The sequence below is a fragment of the Epinephelus lanceolatus genome, chromosome 13 (assembly GCF_041903045.1).
Source record: "Epinephelus lanceolatus isolate andai-2023 chromosome 13, ASM4190304v1, whole genome shotgun sequence".
Classification (NCBI taxonomy): domain Eukaryota; kingdom Metazoa; phylum Chordata; class Actinopteri; order Perciformes; family Serranidae; genus Epinephelus; species Epinephelus lanceolatus.
In genome coordinates this window covers 34890549-34914553 of record NC_135746.1, presented here as the reverse complement: position 1 = coordinate 34914553, position 24005 = coordinate 34890549, and the positions used below count along the sequence as shown (strand labels likewise).

General features: G+C 40.7%; 1 protein-coding gene across 5 annotated transcripts in view; it reads left to right on the top strand.

Moving 5' to 3' along the window:
* The first annotated feature begins 2079 nt into the window (after positions 1 to 2079).
* tab2 (TGF-beta activated kinase 1 (MAP3K7) binding protein 2) overlaps positions 2080 to 24005 on the top strand; it is a 49928-nt gene continuing 28002 nt past the window's right edge. For 3 of the 5 annotated variants that reach the window (XM_033648947.2, XM_033648948.2, XM_033648946.2), the window contains exon 1: positions 2080 to 2458. The gene's annotated coding sequence lies outside the window, so the exon portion shown is untranslated. The remainder of the gene's footprint in view (positions 2459 to 24005) is intronic. The other 2 variants (XM_033648950.2, XM_033648949.2) reach the window with 2 other exon arrangements.

The window sequence follows — 24005 nt, the reverse complement described above, 5'->3', positions numbered from 1 at the left end:
AAACATATCCTTGATTTCTTCTTATTTCAGTTCCCTCCATGCATGGAGCGAAATGTTCTCAAGCCATGTGCTTTCCTGTCACATGACCCCTGCTGTGGTCACCAAGTCTACAGACTCTAAAAAAAATAACTCCCTGAATTCACATTTTGTAGCGTGTGGTGGAAATGGCAGTAATCCCAAGGGACAGTTGTTCTCCTTATTAAGAAAGAAATACTAATATATCTTACAACACATGATACAGTTTGAAAAATGGGTAATTTATGGCTATTTGCAGTTAATATTAGATCAATATTAAATTTAAAATTAGGCAGGGCTGAATGTCAAAAATCTGGCTCAGGAACAAAGAAAATATAGCAAAAAACCACACATAAAAGGTCACTTTTTATATAGACCTAATGGAAATAATGACTGATCTATCATTTCATTTTTGTATGACTTTAAAAATCTTATTGATTGTTAGTCTCTTATGAACCTTGGTGTAGTTTGAGATCCTCGGGCAGAGGTCTTCTGCTTGTTCCAGAGTCCTGAGGACCAGACAGAGCTTTTGCAATTGAGGCCTGAGGATATAAGGCTGTCTGAGTCACTGGCTTCGTTTAAGTCTCTCCAAGAAACATACTTCTGTTGGAAAGCATATCGTGACTTTATCTGAGCTGTCTGTTTTATTGCTTTCTTATTGATGTTATTTCCCATTTATTGTCTTGATTTTAGTTTTGGCCTTTCTCATTTTATCTTTTACTGAGATAACAGTTCAAGACACATTGTTTGTTTTATTCTCCTTGTGTTTTAAATGTATTTAGTTTTATCATACAGCACTTTGGAACTGTGTTTTAAAGGTGCTATATGAATACAGTCTATTATTATTTTGGTGTGAAGTAAGTGTGACCCAAATAAAAATAATTTCAGACAGGGACACAAAAAGCATGATAGTTGAAGAATCTCCTGTCAGTGTCTGTGATATTGTCAGAATAAAAGTCCTCTGCTACTTTCATATGGGGACAAATGCACATGTTCTAAATATTGAGGGGGAGGTGTCCTCTGCATCCCCCTGAATCTACAGGTATGCATACTACTAGCCTATCTTCAAGGCGGCTGCTTTGTAGTTGACCTCTGTTCTTCAGCTTAACCATGAGGAAAGGACACATGGGGGACTGTTCTTTACTTATCAGAGGAGGGGGTGGCTGGGGTGTGACTTAGTTTTATTTTTTCCTAATTTAGACTCTCTCAGAAGCTACAAATATTTTTCCTTGAGCCTTCCTGAGTGACTGGTGGAAAACGCTGCCTTCACTATAAATTAGTTATTAGATTTCTAAACAACAAACAAACTTACCCTTTGATGTGTGAAATTTAAAAGTTAAAAGTTTAAGATGAAATCTTAGAGTTGAAAAAAATCCTAGGTCTTGTCATGCATGTTGGTTAATTTGTGCAAACAGTTAAATTTTGGGCAAATTTTAAATGAGACAGAATAAAGTGATTTTGATGAAATATCACTATTTTAAGCTTACATTTGATTATATATTTTTTCTGACAGAAGCGTCATTACACATGATGTGTGCAAGGACCGTCAGAAATCTGAAAATCCAATGAAAATCCAATTTCTTTTTACAGTTTCTGGTGATGTAAATGGTGGAATTTTGGTGACTTTTAGAGAAAACATGCAGCATGTTTTTTTAAAAAAAAAAAAAAAAAAAATCAATGGCAAAATAAATAGAACCATTTAAATTTACATGCTGCTCTGCTAAACCAAAATAAAAAACCTAAGTCCCTCCCCAGTTATTTAAAAAATTATTTGACATGCCTCCCCCTTTTTGCACCACCCCTCCCCCTGATAAGTAACGAACAGTCCCTAAAATAAGATCAACATGTATATTTTTGTCACTGTCCCATGTATAGCATAGTTTGTGAGGCTTGTTTTCATTACTGAACCATTAAAATTATTATCTGAGTCTTGTTTCCCTCTGCCTGCATCTTGTGCAGCAGCAGCAAGCTGCTCTGCTCATTTTGCAATCACAACTCTCCTCCCTCTGCACAACTTTTGGAAACTGAAAAAAAAAAAGAAAAAAAAAAAGAAAACAGCTCTTCCTCTCGCGATAGTAGCTTGCTTATGCAGCCGCCATATTCTGTGACAGTATTTTGATTCGTATCTGCTGGAAGTGAGCAAAAAGAGAAAAGTGAAGGGCTGTCGAGGGGAGGGGGGGGCTGAAGAAGAGGAGCTGTCAAAAAGTTATTCCCGAGTCTCTGTCAAACGGCGGAGAGCCGAGACTCGGTATCCCTCCCCTAACGCTATTTCGAGGACACACAAGGCCCGGGGCCTCGGTGCAGTTGGCTCTTCGTCTCCCTGGTAGTAGCTGGACTCCTCTCGGCTTCTCCTCTCCCAGCTCCGCGGCCCTCTGGAGGTCCGGCGGCGGTGTCGGGTGTTGAAGGCGGCCCGGGGAGCGGCGGCGGCAGCGGAGACGGAAAGGTAAGTTACATTAAGTTAACGAGGCTTTGGCCAGCTAGCCAACAGCCGGAAGAAATGCAGTTTTAATAGCATTACTGAGAGACGAAAAAGCACTTCAGCGTCCGGTGCGATAAGCGCTTTAATACAGCGTCTCATTCTGTTTGAAAGAAAATGGAGAGAAAAAGTTTTCAGATGTGGAAAAAGTTTTTGTCTACAGCAAGCAGCTAGCTAGGTCAGCTAACTTGGAGTGTTTGGAGGCTGTTGCCGTCTCGGCCGAGTTGGCAAATCACTGTGTAAAGTTGAAAACACATTCATGAACGTTTCCCTTAAGCCCGCTTTAATGTGAATATCTGTAAATAGATATTAAGGGTCTTTTTATTTTAGCATAACGCTGGCTGACGCTACATGTTTTGTAGCCCATGTTAGGCTACTTTTTCCATTGAGCTCTCCTTTGAAACGTCGCAAGACTTGTCGTGGATGGAAACGTTAAATCAGAAAATTACAGCCTCACTTTGCCTCATATACGCACGATTTGATCTCCATAAAGTCTCAAAATGAGCCTGTAAGACCTTAATTAATTGTTTATTCTATAGCTACAACATTGAAACTATTTTTTGTGTGACTGAAACTTCAATGTGAGTAAACGACCAGTTTGTTTCAGTTGTGTGTACGTCAGTGAACTTATAATACATACAAGTTAATGTTCAATGATATGTATCCTCTGGGTTTCATAATAAGATGATGCAAATAGGACACAATAGTTGCACAACTGTGGCCAAGGTAAACTAAAGGAGCCACACAAAGCTCAGGACTGGTTGTTTTTAAGAATCAGGTGATGAGTGAGTCACTTCACCTGTATGATAACTTTCTGAAACTGTCTGCATGAATCAGGTGTTGCTGCTTGGTGGTAGCAGTGTTGGAAACTTATAAGGGGGTGGGTCTGAGCCTCTGACAGCCAAAATGACAGCTCAGATGTTGTTGTTTGCTTTGTTGGTATAGTAAAGAGGAGAGATGTCTTTCCTGAGATAACCTAACCTGTCATGTCTTAGACCAGTGGTTCCCAAACTTTTTCCCTCAGGGACCCCTTCTCTATCATTGAGTAAAGTGACAACCCCAGACTAAGTGACATATTGTATGGATATTTCATGCCATATTTACTGCACATCAATGAAACTGTATAATTAACCCAAATAGTGAACGCAATAACTGCAGGAAGTCTGTGCATGAATTTTGAGCAGATTAGTTCTTGTGAATATTGCATCAGAGATACGTTTTTTCTGTTATTTTTAGGTACGTTTTACACGATTCTCTCTCTGTATTATTTATTTTTTACATTTGCAACAATCATATACATAGAGGGGTTGTGTTTTGACAGATTCAGCGTTTTCTTGTCCCTGATACTTGGCCATTGTTCTGTCAGCTCTTTGGTTGTTTTAACTGCGTACTTTTCTAAACCTGGAAGAAGCTGTTGAGCAGAGAGTGAAGGCTCTGTGTTCAGATCTTCATGGTGCTCTTATCCTGTGAGATTTTTTTTAAGTTTATATCTTGAATATTAATGTAAACTTTCAAAACTACAGTTTTGTTTAGTTTTCTTCACAGAAATGAATGAAATGTAAAAGAAAAAAAAACGTTTTCTTACACTCCTTAAAATCAAGAAGGCCTCACGGCCCCCCATGAAGCTTGGGGGGACCCCTGGTGGGGGTCAGGACCCCCAGGTTGGTTACCAGTGATTTACACTTTTCTCTCATCTTGTATTTACTCCTTTGAAGCCGCTTAAGGTGCCTGGATTGGCTGGGAGGCACAGGTTTCATTTGACCTATTTTTAAGGTTGCATGTTTGTTGGTAAGGCATGAATCAAGTAACTGGAAAACCAGAGAGACGCTGAAGTTGTGTCAGAGTTTTTTTTCTCACAACATCATTAAGTGATTTTAAAAATCAGACGGTTCACAGAAGATCTTTGAGATGTGGTGCTGGCTTTGGTTCCTCTTGTTATTTTCATGCAGTCTAAATTGTATTCAGTCACACTGATTGCAACCAAATGTAATACAAATATTACTGTTTGATGACAGGTATTTCAGTTTCTTTGTAATCGCAGCATGTGATTATAGAGCCTCCTTTCAATCCATGGCGGCATTTGGCTGTTTGTGGTGGTCTAATTGGCACCGTGAAAACCCCTCTGGGTGTGTTGAGAGTGTGTTTCTCCATGTTGTATCACTTAAGGCTGGTCTTCATATTAACACCAGCCACTAGTCAAATGATGGAGAATGTTGGTCGTGGCTGGAAAGTCGGCTCTACCAATCTGTTCTGGCAGGTAATCGACCTGTGCCCAAGTAATGTTTTTATTCCAATACTGGCAGGTAAGAAATGAAAATGCTCTTTGAAATCACACATTTGAAGTACAACCTACCTGACTCTGTTTTTCAATAATCCAGGCTTCCTATTTTACGCTCCATCCCCAGCAGACATTGACTGGCTTCTCTGCTTGGCTGCTTTGAGTTTATTCACAACTCTAAAGAGCTCAGAGCCACTTCTGTATCGGCCTCTAAACACCTCCAATCCAACCTGTGTTGTCATAGCTAGACGGTAAGAGTGTATATCATTCATTAGCAGCTTGTGCCTGCCTTGACTTGCAGTCAACATTGCACTTCCTGACCAATAAGCTGCCATGGCCAACTGTTTATAGGTGCAGACCCCTAACTGAAACCATGTGTGCCTGTAGCAGGGCAAATATGTTGCTAGGAGGCCTTGCTCATTTGCCACTCTTTGGATACTCCGCAACGAATGTTCAGAGCCTGTATGATAAGTGCTAAACCAGGATTTCGGTGAGGATCACGCACTGTACAGAACAGCAGGCTGCTAATTGCTTTGTTTGGATGTAATTTGGCATAAGCTAACAGGCTAAATCAACACCACTAAATGACGGCACAGATTATAGATCTAAACTCGGGAGTGTGTTACCCAAAATGCCTCGATGCTTGTTGACAGAAACGAAGAATTGGGCTCACTTGGTGTGTTTGCCTCTGTACAATAAACAAGCAAAACTAACACTTGGGTTGAAGCACTTTTACAACAAGCTGAGGTTGTGGCATGTTGTTGCGAGGTCTGTGCCAATGCTTAAAGCTTCTTTCCTGAAAAACCTGTTTCCTGATTTATCATTCACAGTTTGCACAACTTATCACCAATCAGAGCAGAGGGTGGGGGTGTGTAGTTTTTCCCCTTTCACAAGGGGAACAATAATTACTACATATGAGTGTGTTTGGATGGAGCACAAATGCTTGTTGTTTGGATCAACAGTGCAGAGTCAGTTTAACCCAGGAAATGATATTGGCTTACCTTTCTCTTTCTCTGTGTGTCAGAACAGATTCTCTGTAAGAGGCTACAGACTCTGAATCACTGTAGATATAACTTGATACATGTTCTTTCAGGCAGCTCTCTGCTCACTGATCTGTCCACATAGGTTATAGTACAGTGTGTGTTTTCCTCAGAGTAAAAGTGTCAGGGTAAGACCTAAAATGCCAGATGGGAATCAAGTAGTTGGAAGGGAAGGATCCATCACATTATGCCCATTGCTGCAGACTCAGGAAGAGGGTTTGGTGTTTTTAACCCTCCCCCACTCCAGTGTGTGGCTGTCAGGAAGAGAGGCTCTTATTGAAGCCCCCTCCCCCTGTTGAGCTCTCCTGACTTCTCCGCTTTAAATGGAGTCCTCCATTACACATGCTGCTCTTGGTCCTCTCCAGTTCAAGGGTTAAATTGCACGCATCGGGGCTGACACTGCACAGTCCACTACACGTCTAGCTGTCCCCTGCTCAGTGCTTGTTAATTTTGCAGAGTGCATTTAGTACGGTTTTCCACTTTTGCAGCAGGTTTGCAAATGATCCACAGTTATCATAGCACATGCCCAAGATCACCTGAAGTTTGATTTTCTGAAGCAGTTTATAGTTGTGCATGCTTGGGCTTCATTTTGACCTAATAAAGCTGCATTTATTGATTTATTTTTTCACATTTTAGGCCACACGGAGGCAGAAGAACTCCTTAATGAGCTGACAAACCCACAGCCTTGACAAACTCTTGAGTTTATAATTGCCTGTTTACACATCCAGCAGACACTGCATAAGCATTCATAAGGAGTTGTGTTTCTGGCCACCTGATATATGCAAGTCCAATATTACCTCTCCGTTAAGCTCTGGGCTGGTCTTGATCAACTCCTGTGAGCAACATCTGGGTCTTTACTTGTTGCATGCTTGACTTGTTTTAGTCTCTCCATGATAGTTGGTGCTGGGCATAGATATATACATGTAGATACCACATCTGGCTAGGGTAGGGCCATATGACGGTATATATGGTGGGATGGTAGATATGTGTTCATCAGTAGAGATTTGGCAATACTGTTTCTACTGCAGGAGCTATTCAGGGCAGGCTACAGCAAATCAGGGCTGGATTCTTGCATGATCGCATGATCATGATGTGTGACATGGCGATCCCACAAATCTAGTTGCCTCGCAAGGTAACGTGATTTGGGTAGACATGGAGGAGAGTGAAGTTATAAGTACAGAAACCTGTAACACTTGAAATTATTGTTCTCAGGAACCTCCAAGCTTCCACTGACAAATGATTTTAGTTTTACTGTTTTGAGTCTTTGGTTTTAATTCAAGTGATGTCTCATGTGAGGAAGCTGTTTTTTTTTGTTTGTATGGAAGTTCCAAATAAAATAAGAAAATAATCAAATGTGATGAAGTATGGCATGTATGGTTATTTTAAACCACTTCTTAATTAAATTACAGAACAGTTACTGTATCAGGATATAAGCCATTACTATGATATAAAATTACATGTACTGTAAACATATTGCCAACCCCTACATCTGGTTTGTGAAATGTGTCATATAATCTCAGATGCTGCCATCTTGCAATGGTATTCTGGCTAATTTAAAAAGTGGAAAATGCCAGATTTTTGTGCTGCTTTTGGATGTTTCAAGGAAAGAAATGCAGAGACCATGCAACAGGGAATAACATTTCACAGATGGGATATTATTTTACATTATTTTGCACGTTGAATTTCATATATCACAATAAGTAATCCGTCTTTGAAGCTAACATGAAGTTATGTGACTGATATTAAATTAAGCTAGTTGATGTCATGTAAAGAAAAAAAATAATATTTGTGTTAAAGTAATTTATCAGTAAGATGCTAAAAACTCTGTTTGTTATTGCTGTAAGTAGTCCTAAGTTATGTACTTTAAAGGTTGTTTACAGCTGTTTCATTGTGCTAATGTGGCACACATTAACTTAACGTTATGTGCCTCACTTGACCTCCAAAAGCATCCAGAACTGCACAGTGTTTTTCAGATGGACTTGTTTTTGGTATATGTTCTCAAAAGATATTAAGTAAAAAGTCAGGCGAGGACAGTAGGGACTTTAAGAAAGTATTTTAGTATGGAAACCTGCATTTTTTTTTTTTTTTAACGTAGCCAAGTATCCTGTATCATAAATATATGTCTGGCATCAGACCAAACTGCTGGACGGTCAGTTAAATATTAACGAGTTCTAATGATTTAAATTGGGGATAGATCTCCTGTCCCCTTAGACATATATGCATTAGGACATGACTGCGTTGACACATTGCTGCAGTGGCCACTGTGACGGTATCTACATCTATGGTTGCTGGACAGGTAGCCTTCATTTGGTCTAATATAGTTTGTTTGTTGTAAACGTCTGTCTGCTAATGGAAACAGGGTTGAGATGAGGTGGTCAGACTGAATCATACAGTACATTTATGGGCTGTGAAACCGAAACAGTGGGTTAAATGAGGCTAAAAAGCTCAATTAAGCTAAAGAGTTGTGTAATAATTCTCAAATCTGGCACTGTAAGCACACATATTTTGATCAGTGGTGCTTTATATATGGCTGTTATGTTACTTAGGATATTGCCTAAATAAATACAGAGTATTAACTAATAAAAAAGTAGAGTAGTCAAGCATTACTATACAGTTCTGATACTCTTTGCTATGGACATATTTTGGTTTGTGCTCAAATGTACTGAGGTTCTCTACCCATCCATAAGTTAGACATTTATTTAGCAGACGTGATGATGAACCAAGTTTTATATGTCAGACTGACTAAGTGCATGGGTGTTGCAATAACGCGCAGCTAAGGTAATGAAGATCTATGAAGATTAGGTCATGTCTGATAAAAACGTAAATGTTAGAATCATAAAGATGAGTGATTATGAAAGAGAGCCCCAGGCCATTTCTGTTCAGCTATACTGACCTATCATAACACGTGTGTGCTGTCTTCCATTTGCTTGATCTGGAAAATAAAGAGAAGTGCCACTGACAGTTTCCATTTTAGTTGCTGGGCACGTTGATGTTTCTCCTGAACTCTTAGTGTTTCTGTTTGTTGTCATTTATCTTATTTCTTAGATGTTCCTGTGTATTTAGATGTGGTGGCTCCTCTTGTTATATGACTGTTTGAGATGTTTGATGAACGATTATAAGGTTTAATTTAATAACACAGAGGTGGTCATTTTAATCATGGTTTGCGTAAACGAAAACATCCCAGTAACTCTGAAAGGCTGTGGTACTGCCCAGGAGGACTAAGCTCAGTTTGCTGATGTTGTGTAAAAGATACTTGGGTGATAATTTGTGTGTAATCTTGCTGCCGTTGCCTGATTTGTCAGAGCCTATGTAGCCTACAATTTGCAGATCCCTGGTAGTAACTCCAGCTTTAGTCTGTAACAGAACTCACATTTTGGTTTAGACTTTGAACTTCTCGTAAAATGTGAACTTTGCCACACTCAGGTGAAAGCTGCTCCAGGCAACTTTACCCCGCGTTTCTGTCAGCAGTCGGTTATTGCAACGTCGTGCACACGGGGTTCAGTTCCAGTTTGTTGGCCTTCTGTCGTCATGCCTCACACTCTCCAGTCAAAGGTATTATTATAGCTTACCTGCCTGTTGTCCCTCTTGTTATACGCATCAGTAAACAGAAGAGTGAAACACATCTAATACCAAGACTGTGTATGTGCAGCCCCCTCCCCCACCCTGGTGCCCTTGACCTGGCTCTAGGTTTCTTGTCTGACAGCTTTTCTATTCCTCTAAAATCACTGCCCCGGCTTCCTGAAACTGCACAGACCGTGAACTACTTGGGTGGGTCTAATTCCTCAGAACTGTCTAGAAATTTGTTTTAACACACTAAAAGTGTACTATGCAGGATTGTAGGTTGCTGTTTGTAAGCATGCTTACCGGTGAATGTGAAAGTAAAAGCCAACACCAGATTCTCTAGTTTGGCGTTTCAGCTTGTTATATTTGCGTTTTTCCGGCGGTGTGTCTCTTGGATGCCTGCTGCTTATGGTCTGGCTCCTGATTGCTCCCTTTATATGAAGCCCCAACCTCACCTGAGCGCTGTGGCAGCACAGAAAATAAGAAGAAAATAATCAAATGTAGGCAGAGGGTAAAGTCTCTGCAGACAAATACATCACCACACACTTCCAGTAGGTCCTAATTGATGATTGAGAGGGATTTCCTCTGTATGAGTCTATATGTCGCTTTTTAGGAAAGTCCTGCATAGTATATCTTTAAATTTTATTTTCACTATCAGCACTCTCTTGGTTCATATTTGCAGGGGCGCACACATGTACACTTGGGAGCCACCCTGCAAAACCACAATCTTCTACTGTATGCAGCGAGCAGAATGAGTGGAGCAGTAAGGGTTTTAATGTCCTACCTGTGGGATGCAGCCTTCTGGTCCTGTTCCTTTAACATCAAGGCTTCTGATGCCCCGTATTTAATAGAGATACTCACAACAAAATGTTTTTGTTAAAATTGTCAGAAGCAAAATGAGAAAGCACATTTACTTGTTCACCTGTTAAGTTTATTCATGCACAGTCATCACTAGAGTAGCATGCAGTACGTGCATTATGGTGTAAAGCAGCTGCAGTGTGTGATAGGCATTTTGATTGTTATTTTGACAGCCATTAAACAGTTGTTAATTATAGTGGGATGTTTGTGAAGTTACTGTAAATTATTAAAACTTGATGGAAAAAAACGCAAATGTTCCCATGTCAAACGTGTAGCAATGAAGAATTACTGACTGCAATTGCTAATGTCATTACTCTTCAGTTTTGAGACAAGGATTTATTAACCCAAATATCACCAGAGTTTACAGACTGGTGTATTGTTCGGCTAAATAAATTAACTCAAAATAGACGTCTCGTGTAATGGCACTTGTAAATCAGCCTCGAACGCGGTGGAATAATTAAAGAGCAGCTTTTCATGCTAATGAAGTGTTTTTCAAGTTTCCTTTGCAGAAACTCGGCTATGAAATAGGATAGTAGCGCAACCATCAATTAAAGGAATATAGAAGAGCTCCTCCGCCGGCTCCCTTTGGATGTAGCATTTAAACTAATTGAAACCAGAACTACTGGTGTGTTAAACAGGCATGTTTGGAAAGACTGCAGTGCAGCTCTTGAGACACTTTGGCATTGTTAGTGGGATCAGTGTTGTGCTTGAAGCGTTCATTTCCACCCTTGTTTCGTTTTTATGATTTATTGGTCAATAGAAGCAGCAGACCAGTAGGATTACATTGCCCTTTCATTGTGAGTGACAACACAATGTGCTGTCACAACAGCATCATCTTAACATGCAATCAGTCAAGCCCGCATAATACTTGTTTACTTCCTGTTGTTGGACTTATGTTTTCGGTGTGATTTACTTTCACATTAACCAGGTGCCTGAACCAACAGGTTTTAGGAATCACTGTGGCAAAACAAAAGCTGTTAGCAAAGGGTACATCAGTATTCATAAACATGGAACTTCGAGCAAGAATAGGATGTAATTTTTTGGTTCACAATTATCTTTTTTTTTTTCCGATTACTGTTCATAATTTAATAACTTTAAAATATAGAAATTCTAGTCCATTAAAGGCATTTTTGGTCCCCTCAAAACTTCTGGAAAGCCCAATTTTTCTGTGTTTTGGCTCTGTTTGTTTAAAGAATGTCAGTTTTACGAAAAGTACATATCTCATTTACAAATGATTACCAAAAGTTAATGTTAACTCCATCATGGTTTATCACTAAAGGTCAAGGCAGCAGTGTCACATTCGTCCACATCAGTTAATAGCTGTTTTGAATTTTCAAGCAGAAAACATCTCTCAGATTTCAAATTGGCTGTCTGTGACTTTTCCAAGACCCACTGGCAGCGCAAACCAGCCCTGTTCGACCTTCACAAACAAGCAATCAACTATCAAAATTACAAGTATCCCCTTCAGTTGCTTGTTGGCTCTCTCTTACATCCGCGAATATACTGGCCTTTCTAGTGGTACGTGTCCCCGCGCCTCCAACATGGGATGCTTTTTGAATGTAACCCCTGAGTGACTGACAGCGCACAGGAAGATGGTTCAGCAGTTATCTTTGGCCTCTGTGCTCCTTACAGTCATGCAGACCATAGCCTCTGCAGCAGGATATGTGTGTGTGACACAAACACTTCCTCTCATAGCGCATTGCTCCGAGAAACACCTCAGTTTGCATTTTCACATTTGGCCTCCCCTGCTTTACTCTACATTTTTCGGGGCGCAGAGGCCAGTCGCATGGTATTATGATAAGAAATATGTGTGCAGGACGTAAATGCAGCTCACTCCATAGTTTGCAAGTTTCTTTGAAAGAAATAATCTTATATCTGAGCAGTAGTAGTGTTTGAATTATTAGAGTTGTATTTGCTGCTACAAGATAACACTGTTCATCACAGTTCATAAACAGGATCCTTTAGTGGTGAGACCTGGAGAACAGCAGTTGCACAATCATGCAATATATTAAATAAATGGTAAGGCAAGGCAAGGCAAGTTTATTTGCATAGTACAATTCAACACAAGGTAATTCAAAGTGCTTTACAGAGACATTAAAAGCAACAAGACACAATTTAAAACAATAAAAACAGTCAATTAAAAAGGGAAATGGAAATTGAGATAAAGTACAGTAACATAAAATAAAAACAGGCTCAATACATTGCATCTAAGAGCACTGCATAGAACATTTGTATAGCTGCATAAGCTATACGGCCAAGGGTCCAGGCCATGATGGCCTTTATCACTCCTGCGACTCCTTGCCACCAAAAAGTGCTCTTAGACAACATTTTAGTTTAATTTCAAAAACCGGCTCTGTCAGAGATTTCAGCTAGGATCTCTTGTCCCTGGCTCTGAACCATCTTGAATTTTGTTGGTCGGGTCTGTTTTTTAATGAGTGTATATGTGTATGTGTATATGCGCGCCCACTATTTGCTCTTGAGTCCTTCACTCAGAGTCTTACCGTCCCGCCGGACACAGGTTCCACACACTGGTCTTATTCAGATCATAATGAACTCTAAAGATCCATCACAGGACGTCTCCCTTCTAGATCTGAATTCACAGCATGCTCCCCAGTGTCGAGTCACAGCAGTAGCTGACTCAGACTTCCCGATCCCCCGCTGCAGGGATACCGACAGCCCAACCTATGGTTATCCCATATCTTGTTCATGGTACATGAACTTAGTGTCCTACCCTATGGGTGTGGTTAGGGCTGTGCGATATGACGATATATATCGTGTGATGAGAGAAAAATGTCTATCGTTTCATATTTTGCTCTATCGTTTATATCATTGTGACACAAATTACACTTTTTACAGCAATATTTTTCGTCATTTGGAGTACAGCCTACTTTTTATTCATTGGATTAAAATGTGCTATATCGGGATAGGTATCGTTATCGGGATATGAAATGACCTATATTGGGATATGAGATTTTGTTCATATCGCCCAGCCCTAGGTGTGGTAATATGTGCATTTTGAGAATTGACATCCTGACAAGATTAGCTAAAGCCACTGGAAACCAGAAAAAGTAAAAATGCATGTATGATATCAAAGTTGAGTGTCTCATGAAGCAAAAGATCTGAGTGAGAATAGGCTTTGTTCTTAACTATTAGAAGAAGTATCTCAAAAACAGCCCATTTTGCTGCTGAAACCATTTTTAGGATTGAGGATGATCAGATCACACTTGATTGACAGCTTCATTTCAGCTCAAGTTCTATTTTATTTTCCTTTCAGTCCATGAATAATAAATAAACTACCAAATATATCAAATGGACCCTACTTGCTTAGAAAGCCTTACTAATACTAACTAGAAAACTGGGGTAGACCACCTAAATCTATGTTTTTATTGAGCTACACCTAAGCCTGTGATGATAACTACGTTATTTTTTTAATGTACAATATATGGACTAGGGGTGTAAATCACCAGCTTCATCACGACACGATATCATATCGATTTGTTTGGATGACGATACGATGTTTGCCGATATCACAAAGTCTGTCACGATACGATTTTGATTCGATTCGATTTAGGAGCCTGCGATCGATATGACGCGATATCATATGCCCATCTAACACAATCATTTACATCAACTCACAAAAACAACTAGAATATGATTTGATCATCATATTTCTGAGCTCTGTTTGTTGTTTGAGCGGAGGCACACTTGCCCAGAAATAGTGACACAGACGTGCTATGTGAATTTCAAAATAAATGTGTATCTTTAAGATGACGATATGGATCAATGTTTTCATTTTGCATCGATATAATCGGATCGTTAATCAATGAATCGATGTATCGATGTGGATCAATGTACGTTACACCCCTAATATGGACATGACCGCTATCATTTTGCTGACCTTGATATTGCCTTTTGTGTTTTCATGTGAGTTTGTGAAACAAGAATGTCACCAACATTTTAGTCAACATGATGCCACTTGGTCGCAGCAATCCTCCAGTTTGTTTTTTCTCCACCCCTTCCTATTTGCTAGTAGTCTTGCCACCAGACAATCAGAGATCTCTGGCTTCTGATAGTCTGGGGACACTCCTTTCTAAAATGTGTTTAACACACTGGAGAAAACGGCCGGCAACAAAGCAACGCCTCTTGCATTTTTTAAAAAGGACACACACTCCCGGAACTGTGCGCTCCCCCTTTTCTCGTCCGAGCTTGATAATGGATGCCGAGAGATTTAACTCCCGTTTTATCAAACGTGTGCTCAGTCCACAAGATTGTTTAAATGAAGGACTTACAGCGATGTTGTTTAAAACTTTTAACGTAGTCGGACTATGTTTACGAGCACAAGAGTTGAGCGAGCCACGGAAGGACCGCCCTGCGGATTTACTATTGGTTCTGCAACGTAGAGAGTTTATTTAAACTCTGAAATTGTGTCCGTCCATCTAAACACAAAATCAGGGAGAAAGTCATCAGTCTTTAGTTAAGCAAAGCGTCTAAAGACTGACTTGTGAGTCTAATTTGCTAGAGTCTGAAGTAAGAATAAAAAACACTTCAAGATGATGCAGCGTAACGTTAGCTTACCAGTAGCCTCTAGCTATACTTTTGGCGTGAAAGACACACTGTCCTGATAGTTGTTAGCTTGCCATTGTCTAGCAAGGAGCCAAAAAGTCCATTGTTTGTAGTTTTACCCTCCAGCAACTTCATCCTCCACTCCCTCAATCCACCAGGAAACTACCTGGCTCACAGGCCATCCACCAATTTTGTTTTAGCATTTTTTATTCCCTTACATGAAACGTTAGCATTAGCATTTCTATGTGAGACTTTTGAGCTTATTATTAACTACCCCTCTCATCTGCTAGTTATCTTGAGTAATTGCCTAACTAGCAGACGAGGGTAGACCACCCATATAGTAACATAAATAATTTCTCCTCGGGGATCAATAAAGTATTTCTGATTCTGATTCTGATTTTATTGAGCTATACTGAGACTAAGAGGCTAAGTGTTTAGCATCTTCCATCCAGTTTGGATGGTGTACCCCAGTCTACCAGTCATCTTAATACAGTAGCTTTCAAACAATGTCAGGCTAATTTGAATTCTCAATGCACCATGCACCGTTTTTCTAATGGGGAAGATGATTTGAAGTGTTGTGAAGTCAGCTTGGTGAAATCAGTCATCTTGCTCCTAAATATAATGGGTCAGACATTTATTATGTAATTAATGTCCTTGCCTAGCCACGCCTAACTGCAACCCAGTAACAGGAAAGGGAGAGACGGATTCTGAAGAATTTGATAGTAATGTCAAAGGCTATGTTCTCATAATGTGTAGGTGTTTACTATATGCACATTGGAGCCCACATTACAGAAGTAATAGCCAATCATGGATTTACCTACTTAGGGGCTTTAGGATATCTACAACCTCACTGATTTACCTGTCATTGAAAGAATCTTGGCCTGGCTTGGTGTGGTCTCCTGTTGCCTCCTTATTCTGTCTCCCTTTAATCTTTTTTACAGTCTCTTTCTGTCTTTTTTTCTGCTCTGAAATAAATACTTGACTACACACTGCACTGATCTCTACCAGAGCGTTTCCAGACCTTACATGACATCCTGAACCTGCATGTTGGTTTGGGGGAGGTTGAGGGGAGGTTAGTGTCCTGGTCTTTGTGCACTCCAGCCTGCTGAAGTTAAAGCATTTAATAGTGGCAGATACATTGACTTAATGGGATTCCTGTGAGGCGGTTACAGGTTTCTGCGGCCATAATCAACATTAGCATACAGGTTTGCATAAAGGATGCGGCAGCCACAGTGAGCCGATTAGAAATCTAAATAGATCTATTTTTGTTTTGCTGTCTTCCGCAGAAAGATCAATGTGAATGAGGATTTACTAGAATAGTTTTACGATGCATCATGGCACTGATGTAGTGTGAGTAAGCAGATAGTGAGTTGACCTCCTGGCTGCTTGTTTTCTGTGCGATGGATATTACAGGCTGCTGTCTTATCACTCCCCTGCTTATCCTGTGGGCAGGTTCTGGCCCCCACTCCCTCCAACTTTTCCTCACAGACGCAGCACAGAAAGCTTCTCTTCTTCTGTGCTGTTTGTAAATGCCATACAGGGACTACTCTGTCCTTCATCATTTCTCCCACAGTCTGCCGATGGTCTTTCATCTCTCTCAGGTTTTTGTACTCACAAATGATGGGAAAGGGCTTTGATCTGGTGTCCTATCAGTAACAGCGTGGGCCTCAGGCTCTCTTACTCCCTTGCTCCCTTGCTGTCTCACTCTGAAAACATATTGTCAGGGCGTGGTGGACAGCAGAGTCCACCCAGCTGAAAAGCCTTTGTTTGTTGTGGTTCAGTGTAGCTTTGCCAATGGCAACTGCCTGTGTGGGTCTCTATGAAATTCTTGCAGCAGTAGTGGTCTATTAAATTAGACCCTACATTTGCTGATGTGCTGATGTTTTGCAACCTTTCTGCATCTCAGATAAAACCACCTGAGCTCCGGGGGCAGAAAGCAAACACTTTGAAGGGGATCTTTTTTTCCCTCCACTGGAGATTGCACAACAGCACTGCAAACATACACAAAACTAAAGCTTGTGGAGCTTTCACCCTCGCATCAGCAATGTGCAAAGACATCAGTTTTTTTAATACAGAGACAAGTTTCTAAAACTATACAGATTCAGCAGAAAGAGAAGAGCAAGCAGAATCAACCAAGGAGGACGGGGGTTTTGCACTTTCTCCCAGTTGCCCAAAGTCTCCCTTTGTTTGAAATGTTTCTGATAGTTTTCCTGTTCTCAGTTACTGATCCATGGAAAGTTACTTCTCTTCAGTTTAAAGAGGGAAGCGGATTGCTCAGTATGGGGATATCCCTGGGTTAGCTAAGTCCACCCAGTTCCCCTCACCGTCTTCCCTACCCCCCTACCCTTTTCCTCTCTCTCTTGCATGGTGCCCTTTGGCCTCCCAAACCCACTGGCCTGCCTCCGCTCCTGGTTAGAGATGTCATAATAGAGCCAGTTTGCTGTGGTATTCCTTAGAGGAATTTGCTGCCTTGGGTTCTGGTGTGTGTGTGTGTGTGTGTGTGTGTGTGTGTGTGTGTGTGTGTGTATGTATGTGTGTTTATGTGTGTGGTTTGGCTGCTGTCTGTGCAGCGTATCAGGCCAGTCTGGCGCTGGCACCCTCCAAGGCACACCTGTTGGTGCCAGTCTACGCAGAACTAGTGCTGTGTTGTTCCCTCCCTTCCTCTGCAGGCACCAGCACAGCCAATCACTGCCTGCACACACTGCACCTCCACACATGAGCCAAGTGTGGGTGTGTGGGAAAAGAGAGCCATGCACACATAAAACCTGCCCATCCTGCAGTATAGAACACAGATGATTGATTTAGTGTCCTAAAACTGGCAATAAATATAACTTATACTGCATCACCTTGCTAAACAGACTGTCTGGAAAATGTATAGGGCTGTTGATCAGTGCCAGTGACTCAACAAGTTGTTGGGCAGGTGCTGAGATATCTGGCTTCCAGATCTCTCTTTGCAGGCCATACTTTGTTTTGGAAGCAAAAATCAAAAGCCCTTGTAATCTCCCCTATCAATTGCATTTTTGCTTCACAGTGGACCACAACATATTTCTGATACACATGATTAAATCCTTGTTCAAGACAAAGGAAAACAAAGCTGTAAATCCATTAGCTTTAGCCTAGTTTGCAGCTGGTAGTTAGCTTTTACAGTCCTGCAGCTCTGTAGGGAAGAATGGTCGGGAGACACTGTGATAAAACATGCTGCTCACTACTGTAGCGTCAGAAAAGCATGCGCTCCACAGTTTCAGACAGGTTACGTGATGCTGAAATGACAAATAATGCAGCCTTACTTTAAACAGTCACTTTACATTCTGTGTCTTGTTGTAAGCTGTTAGGAATACTTCCAGTAGCCACCTGTCTTTGTTTTGTATATTTTTTAATGTGGCAAATCACATGAGGACAGGACTTTTGAAAGGATGCAGTCACTACATCCAGCAGTCACTGGTCAAGAAATGACTCAACCAATGCCAGCTGCTCCTAAAACCATAAAGTCTCATTTATTATTTTAGTGTCTACACATAAACCAGGTTACGGCGTGTAAATACAGCAGCTGTATTTGGAGCTTTGGTGTTGTTGGATTTATTATCTTTATGATAGAGCCAGGCTGGCAGTTTCCCCTTGCTTCGACCAGTGTAATTCCCAAAATGTAGGACTGTCCTTTTTAATCATTGGAAATAAAAGCTATGCAACATTCTACGAATTAAATGACTTCTATTATGTGATTAAAACATTGCACAGATGCTGTAGAGAGAAAACCTTTTAGATCCATTTATTATGGACCATATATCGCCAACAGCAGAAGGTTTCTGTAGCTTGGACTTGTGATGATATTAAACAGGGTTGTTTTACAACTCAATTACCCTGATGTAGGTGAAAAGGGCCTGCTCACTGAGGGAGACAAGTATGACTTGAATGTTTTGAGAGGGCTGGAATAAGACTGAATGGCATCTCAGCAGCAGAGGAGTCACGTGACCTGGCTGCTATTTGTCTTTTGGTTGGCCTCAAGGTGGAGAATGATACTCCTAACAGCTGCAGGAAGCATTTCCGGCGGAGGGTTTTCTCCTCAGCCAAGCACACGGACGTCTAGCAATACACTGAAGCAGGGATGCATCGATAACTACTTCTCCACCACCAATATATAAAATGTTGAAAGTGTGGAATTGTGCTGGTCACAAGGCCTTTCTTTGACTGAACGTTATCATGTTAGGGGCCACTTTCCGCTTTTCGGTAAAGGCAGAAATTCCTTCACATGCATTAAAGAGGTTGGTTTGCCTTTAGATATAGATTTGTTTTATCTGATTTAAATATTCATTGCCCTGTTTTAACCTCAAGCAAAATCTGATACAGCATCTCTGTTAAGGTGTGGTTAAACCTGTTGGAGGTGTGGTGTAAAGGCTTCATAGAGGTCTTTTTTTTTTCCTGTGTGTGAGGACCCGATAACATCACGAGCGGTGGGAGTGAACTGATGGAATGAGCTGACCAAAGACAGAAGTGCTGTTAATGTCCCGCTGTCTGTGTACTTCAAAGAGCATGATGACATACAGTAAGTGCATTTCGTAAGGCAATAAAGGGTGAAGATTTGGCTGGTGCATACTTGGCATGTCATCGCTAAGCGCCTGAGTGCAAGCAGTCTCATTGTGTTCAATTGCCTCGCAGTGAGTGTTGAGAGACAGCGCTGCCACCCAAGCTCCAGCTACAGTGGGCCGGGAGGTCACCAATCTAAATCCCAGGCCAGCTGAGTGAGGTGTGAGGTGTGAGGTGGAAGCGGATGTGAAAGGCTTTCCCCTTCCTCAGAGGCTGAAATGGAGGTGCCTTCGAGCAAGGCAGTTGAATAGTGAACAACAGTTAATGCTCTGGGAAAATAAGTCAAGTGCACCATAACAAATTCAGGGCATGGTTTTATCTTAAACCACAGCAAAAATGATTTAGTATGGAAGTTATTAGTTGATTAATAAATTAGAAAATGTGTTACAATTCTAACAAAGAACCAGTATTTTGTTACCGATTAATCTGCTGATAATTTTCTTGAATTCTGAAGTGTTTGTGGTGGTGGCTGTCTGGGGGGGTCCTGTCTTTCTGGGACAGTGTGTGTGCTTGCTAACTTATACTCATTTGTTGTTGGACAGACAGTAAATTCACCTTATTTTGCTGGACCCACGTGAATGCGGTTTCCATTAGAACACAGCCAGTTTTACCTTAAGTAGGTTCAATCAATATAAGGTGATGGGTCCGTTGTTATTGTGTGTGTGTGTGTGTGTGTGTGTGTGTGAGAGAGAGAGAGAGAGAGAGAGAGAGAGAGAGAGAGAGAAAGTGTGAGGAGCAATGAGGGTCTGAGTGAATCAGTGTGCTGTGCACAGCTCTACAATGAAATAAGATTCTACTCATTTTAAATTGTAAAAAAAGAAAATAAAATCAATTTGTAGAGGTCAGTGTTTCCACAAATAAATTAGTGTATGGGAAACACTGACACCAGACAATGGTTTAACTGTTCAAACCCCAATAATATTTAATTAACTATAATCTAAGCAACCAATTCTCACATTTGAGAACCCGAAACAATCATATCTTTTGCATTTTTGCTAAAATGATTTAAACTAACAGGTGATTATTAAAATAATTTCAGATTAATGCCATTGTCATTACTTTTGATCTATAGCTAAATTATTTTACAATTAATGGAAGAAATAATTGACAAATTATTCAGTTATAGAATGATCAATAGTTACAACTCTGTTTTGCCCAATCGATTCTGAAACCTTGGCTTCAGTGTGAAGTGTGAAGCGGGGCCTTGCTGAAAAAGAGAAGGAACAGTTGGTCAATTGTCTGCAGACAAATACAGGTTTAAAAAAAGTGTATCCTGTGCAATTTCAACATCTAAAAATCTGTTTTGTTTTGCAGGAAACATTGGGTGTGATCTTTGAGGGAGATGGCATGCTCTGTTTGCGTGACTATTGTTGCACCATTGAGAAAGAGGTGTGTGTGTGTGTGTGTATGTGTGCGTGTGTCTGTGTGTGTGTCTGTGTGTCTGTGAGTGTGAGAGAGACTTCCTCTTGAAGGTGGGGCTGTGGAATGGGATTGACATGAAAGTTATGTCTGGTATTTATGACTTTTTGTATGCAGCTTTGTTATCTCAAGGACAAGGCTTAGAGGGCTGTTAAGGTACCAGACGACAAACCAGGTATTAGTCAACCTGCAGACTATTATGGAGATGTTACTCATGATTTTGAGTTTGCAAACAGTCTTTCAAAAGTGTCTCAATAGTCAGTACGTTGCACCATTTCCCCCCTGAATCTTACCGATAAATAGACTCGCATCTAAATAATTAATGATAGGAATTAATTATAACCATAACAATAGATAGAGATTACTGCACAGTTTCTCCAGCTTTATTGGTGAATAATCGCTGATGTACATATCTGAATACTTACTGCAGTGCTAAAGCTTCAACTGATAACTTCTGTCACATCCTGATTTGTATGGGTTTGATGCTAAGCTAAAGATAACCCAGTGAATTCCCAAGCTTAAGCAGCCCTCAGCAGAAATGGTATGAGAGGTTGTAACCGTGGCTCTGAAACTGACAAATAATCTGTAACTGTGAATCATGGAGTGGAGGAATCTGCTGCCACGCAGCTGGCCAGTAAAGCCGAGCGGCCTTAGAAACTCCTGGCGGAAAATCTATCAGAACCAACTGTTTCTGAACCTTTTTTTAGCCCACCACCCTGCTGCAGTCCATGTCCTCCCAGCCCTCACTGGTATCAGATCAGTTTTCACATTACTTGGGTTTCCTTCAATTCATTGGCGTCCGTCTGCGATATAACAAAAAGGGGCAGTTGTGTTGTTCTGAGCAGGGCTGTGGCCAGTCTCATAACAGGCTTTGGATGTTTTGTACCTGGTAAATGTAGTTCACAGGCTGCTTGTACAATGCTCTCTTCCACTTAACAACTCAGCTGGTATTCAGTTGTTTTTAGTAGCAGCCAGCAGGTTCACTCTGCCACATGTCCATGAGTCACTGTATGACTCGTTGTGGATAGACTCAGGAGCTCCTCTGCACAGTGCAGTGTTGCTGTGATCAGTGAAAGCAGAGCTCCTCGGTGCGATCAGTGAGCTCAGTGAAGTACCTTTACCACTGGCTAAGCTGCATCTGCACCACTTCAGCTCTTAAACCACCATTTTAACTGGATTATCCTGCTTCCACACCCCACTGGACCTACCAGATATGCAAGCTGATATTGTAGAAGTTGAACATGAATGTTTCTTGAAGTTGTACACACAAATGGGCCACTGCGAGCCATTTTAATACAGAAATTTCTGAATCATGTTTTACTGAGCTTGAAACATATGTCGACAGATTCAGAATGATCATATGCACCTGACTGAAAAGTTTGTAGTAAGTAAAGGCTCTGCTTTCATTCAGGAGCTCCTGTATTCTCCCAGCTGGGAGAATACAGAGCTCCTGTATTCTCCCAGCATCCTCTGTGTTTGTGACTCAGAAGCTGAACACAGTGGCTTTATAATTACTACTTGACAGCTGGTAAATGGGAGCTTTGGACAAACACATGAAGGCAGCGTTAGTCCCTCCAGTGATTGACGACTACCTGCCAAAACCTCTGGCAAAGTCAACAAACAGACTTGCCATAACCTAAATTTACCAACAGTTGGGTTATGTCTGGTTGGTTTTTCTCACTTAAAAACTTGAGTCAGGCCCATTTGCTTTTACAGTAGCTCTTAATTTAAAATGATGGTAATGATAAAGCTGCCTTACTTAAAGTTTATATCTCTGGAATCCTAAAATGCTTATCATTTCATTAGTTTTTAAATTATCAGCGTGGTAATGCATCTAGCACTATGCCAGTTGTCTCCACCGCCACATAGAGTGGAAGTAGTTGATTTAGACTGTTGACTGTTGGTGGGATTGGGACTGTCCTGGTAACTACTTTTATCAGACGATATATTGTCCAAGAAAAAATTGCAATAAACTTTGTCCATGCCATTTTTACTCTATTTTATGTCACTCATGTAATGGCAGTATAATAGCACTCCAAAAGTGCTGCTGCAGGCTACCAGTTAGCTACACTGTGTCATCTTTGAAATGTTGATTTTCTTCAGACTTGTGCAAGTAGGCGGGGTGGAGAGAAAAACAAAGGTAGAATTGTGGGGCTCAAGTCTTATAATGGTTGGTAAAACCCTGCTGTTTAGTCTGGCATCACGTTGGCGACACAAAAAATCAAGCGCATGTTAACACGACGAGCAATACCGAGGTTAGCAAAATGATCGAGGTCATGTCCATATATATCGTACGATAAGTTGGTAACATAATTATCGTGACAGGCCTAGGTGGTACAGAGAAAGGCACTTGAAAACATTACATTGAGTTCTAAGAAACTGTCGTAGACACTAAGTATTTTTAGACATGAAATAGACCAAATGATAATTGATTAATGTAGAGAAGAATTATTGTTGAGTAATCAACAATAATAAACGTTAGTTGTGTCCTGCTCTAACCCTATAATACACTTTCCCCTCATTATGGAATTTTTTTTACCATCATTATGTCTGTTGTTTAGGAACAACAATAGCCCTTTTGTAAATACATAAAAGTTCAAACCATGACTTATTTCTGTTTCATTTGGGTAATCATATTAGTTCATGATTGGAAAAGATGACAGAGTTGACTGTTGTCAGAATCAGTGAAAGGTTAGGGTGACTGTGTTTGGTTTAAAGGAATAGGAAAAACAGGGGCTTTTGGTGACTCGGCACTGCATCACTGAGTCTGTCAGCATTCTCAGAAGACACAGGAAAATGCTTTTATCTGTCTGGTCGCCCCTTCCTGGTGCTTACCAACAAAATCTGTCTCATCCGCATCCTGCACTCAGCATTCAGCATTTTCCAGTATTTGTTGCTCCACAATTTGTTGCTGGAGCACGTTGTTTTGAAAGAAGATCTGAGGTGTTTTCTCTGGACAAAACGAAAAGCTCACTTAGCGGCTATCCAAATACAACAGGATCTACCAAGACGTGCGGAGATGGGAATAATAAATAACAATATATGGAGCAGAGAGCCTGTAACTGTTCAGTGTTTGGTCAGGCCAGAGCCCTGCTGCTGCACTGTGCTGACTCTGTGCTATCCTGTGATATAAAGTGCTCAGACATGCATCCAACTGCTTTATATACCCATTTTAAAGGTTTGCATTGCTGTATTTTTTTTTCTCCCATTGTCT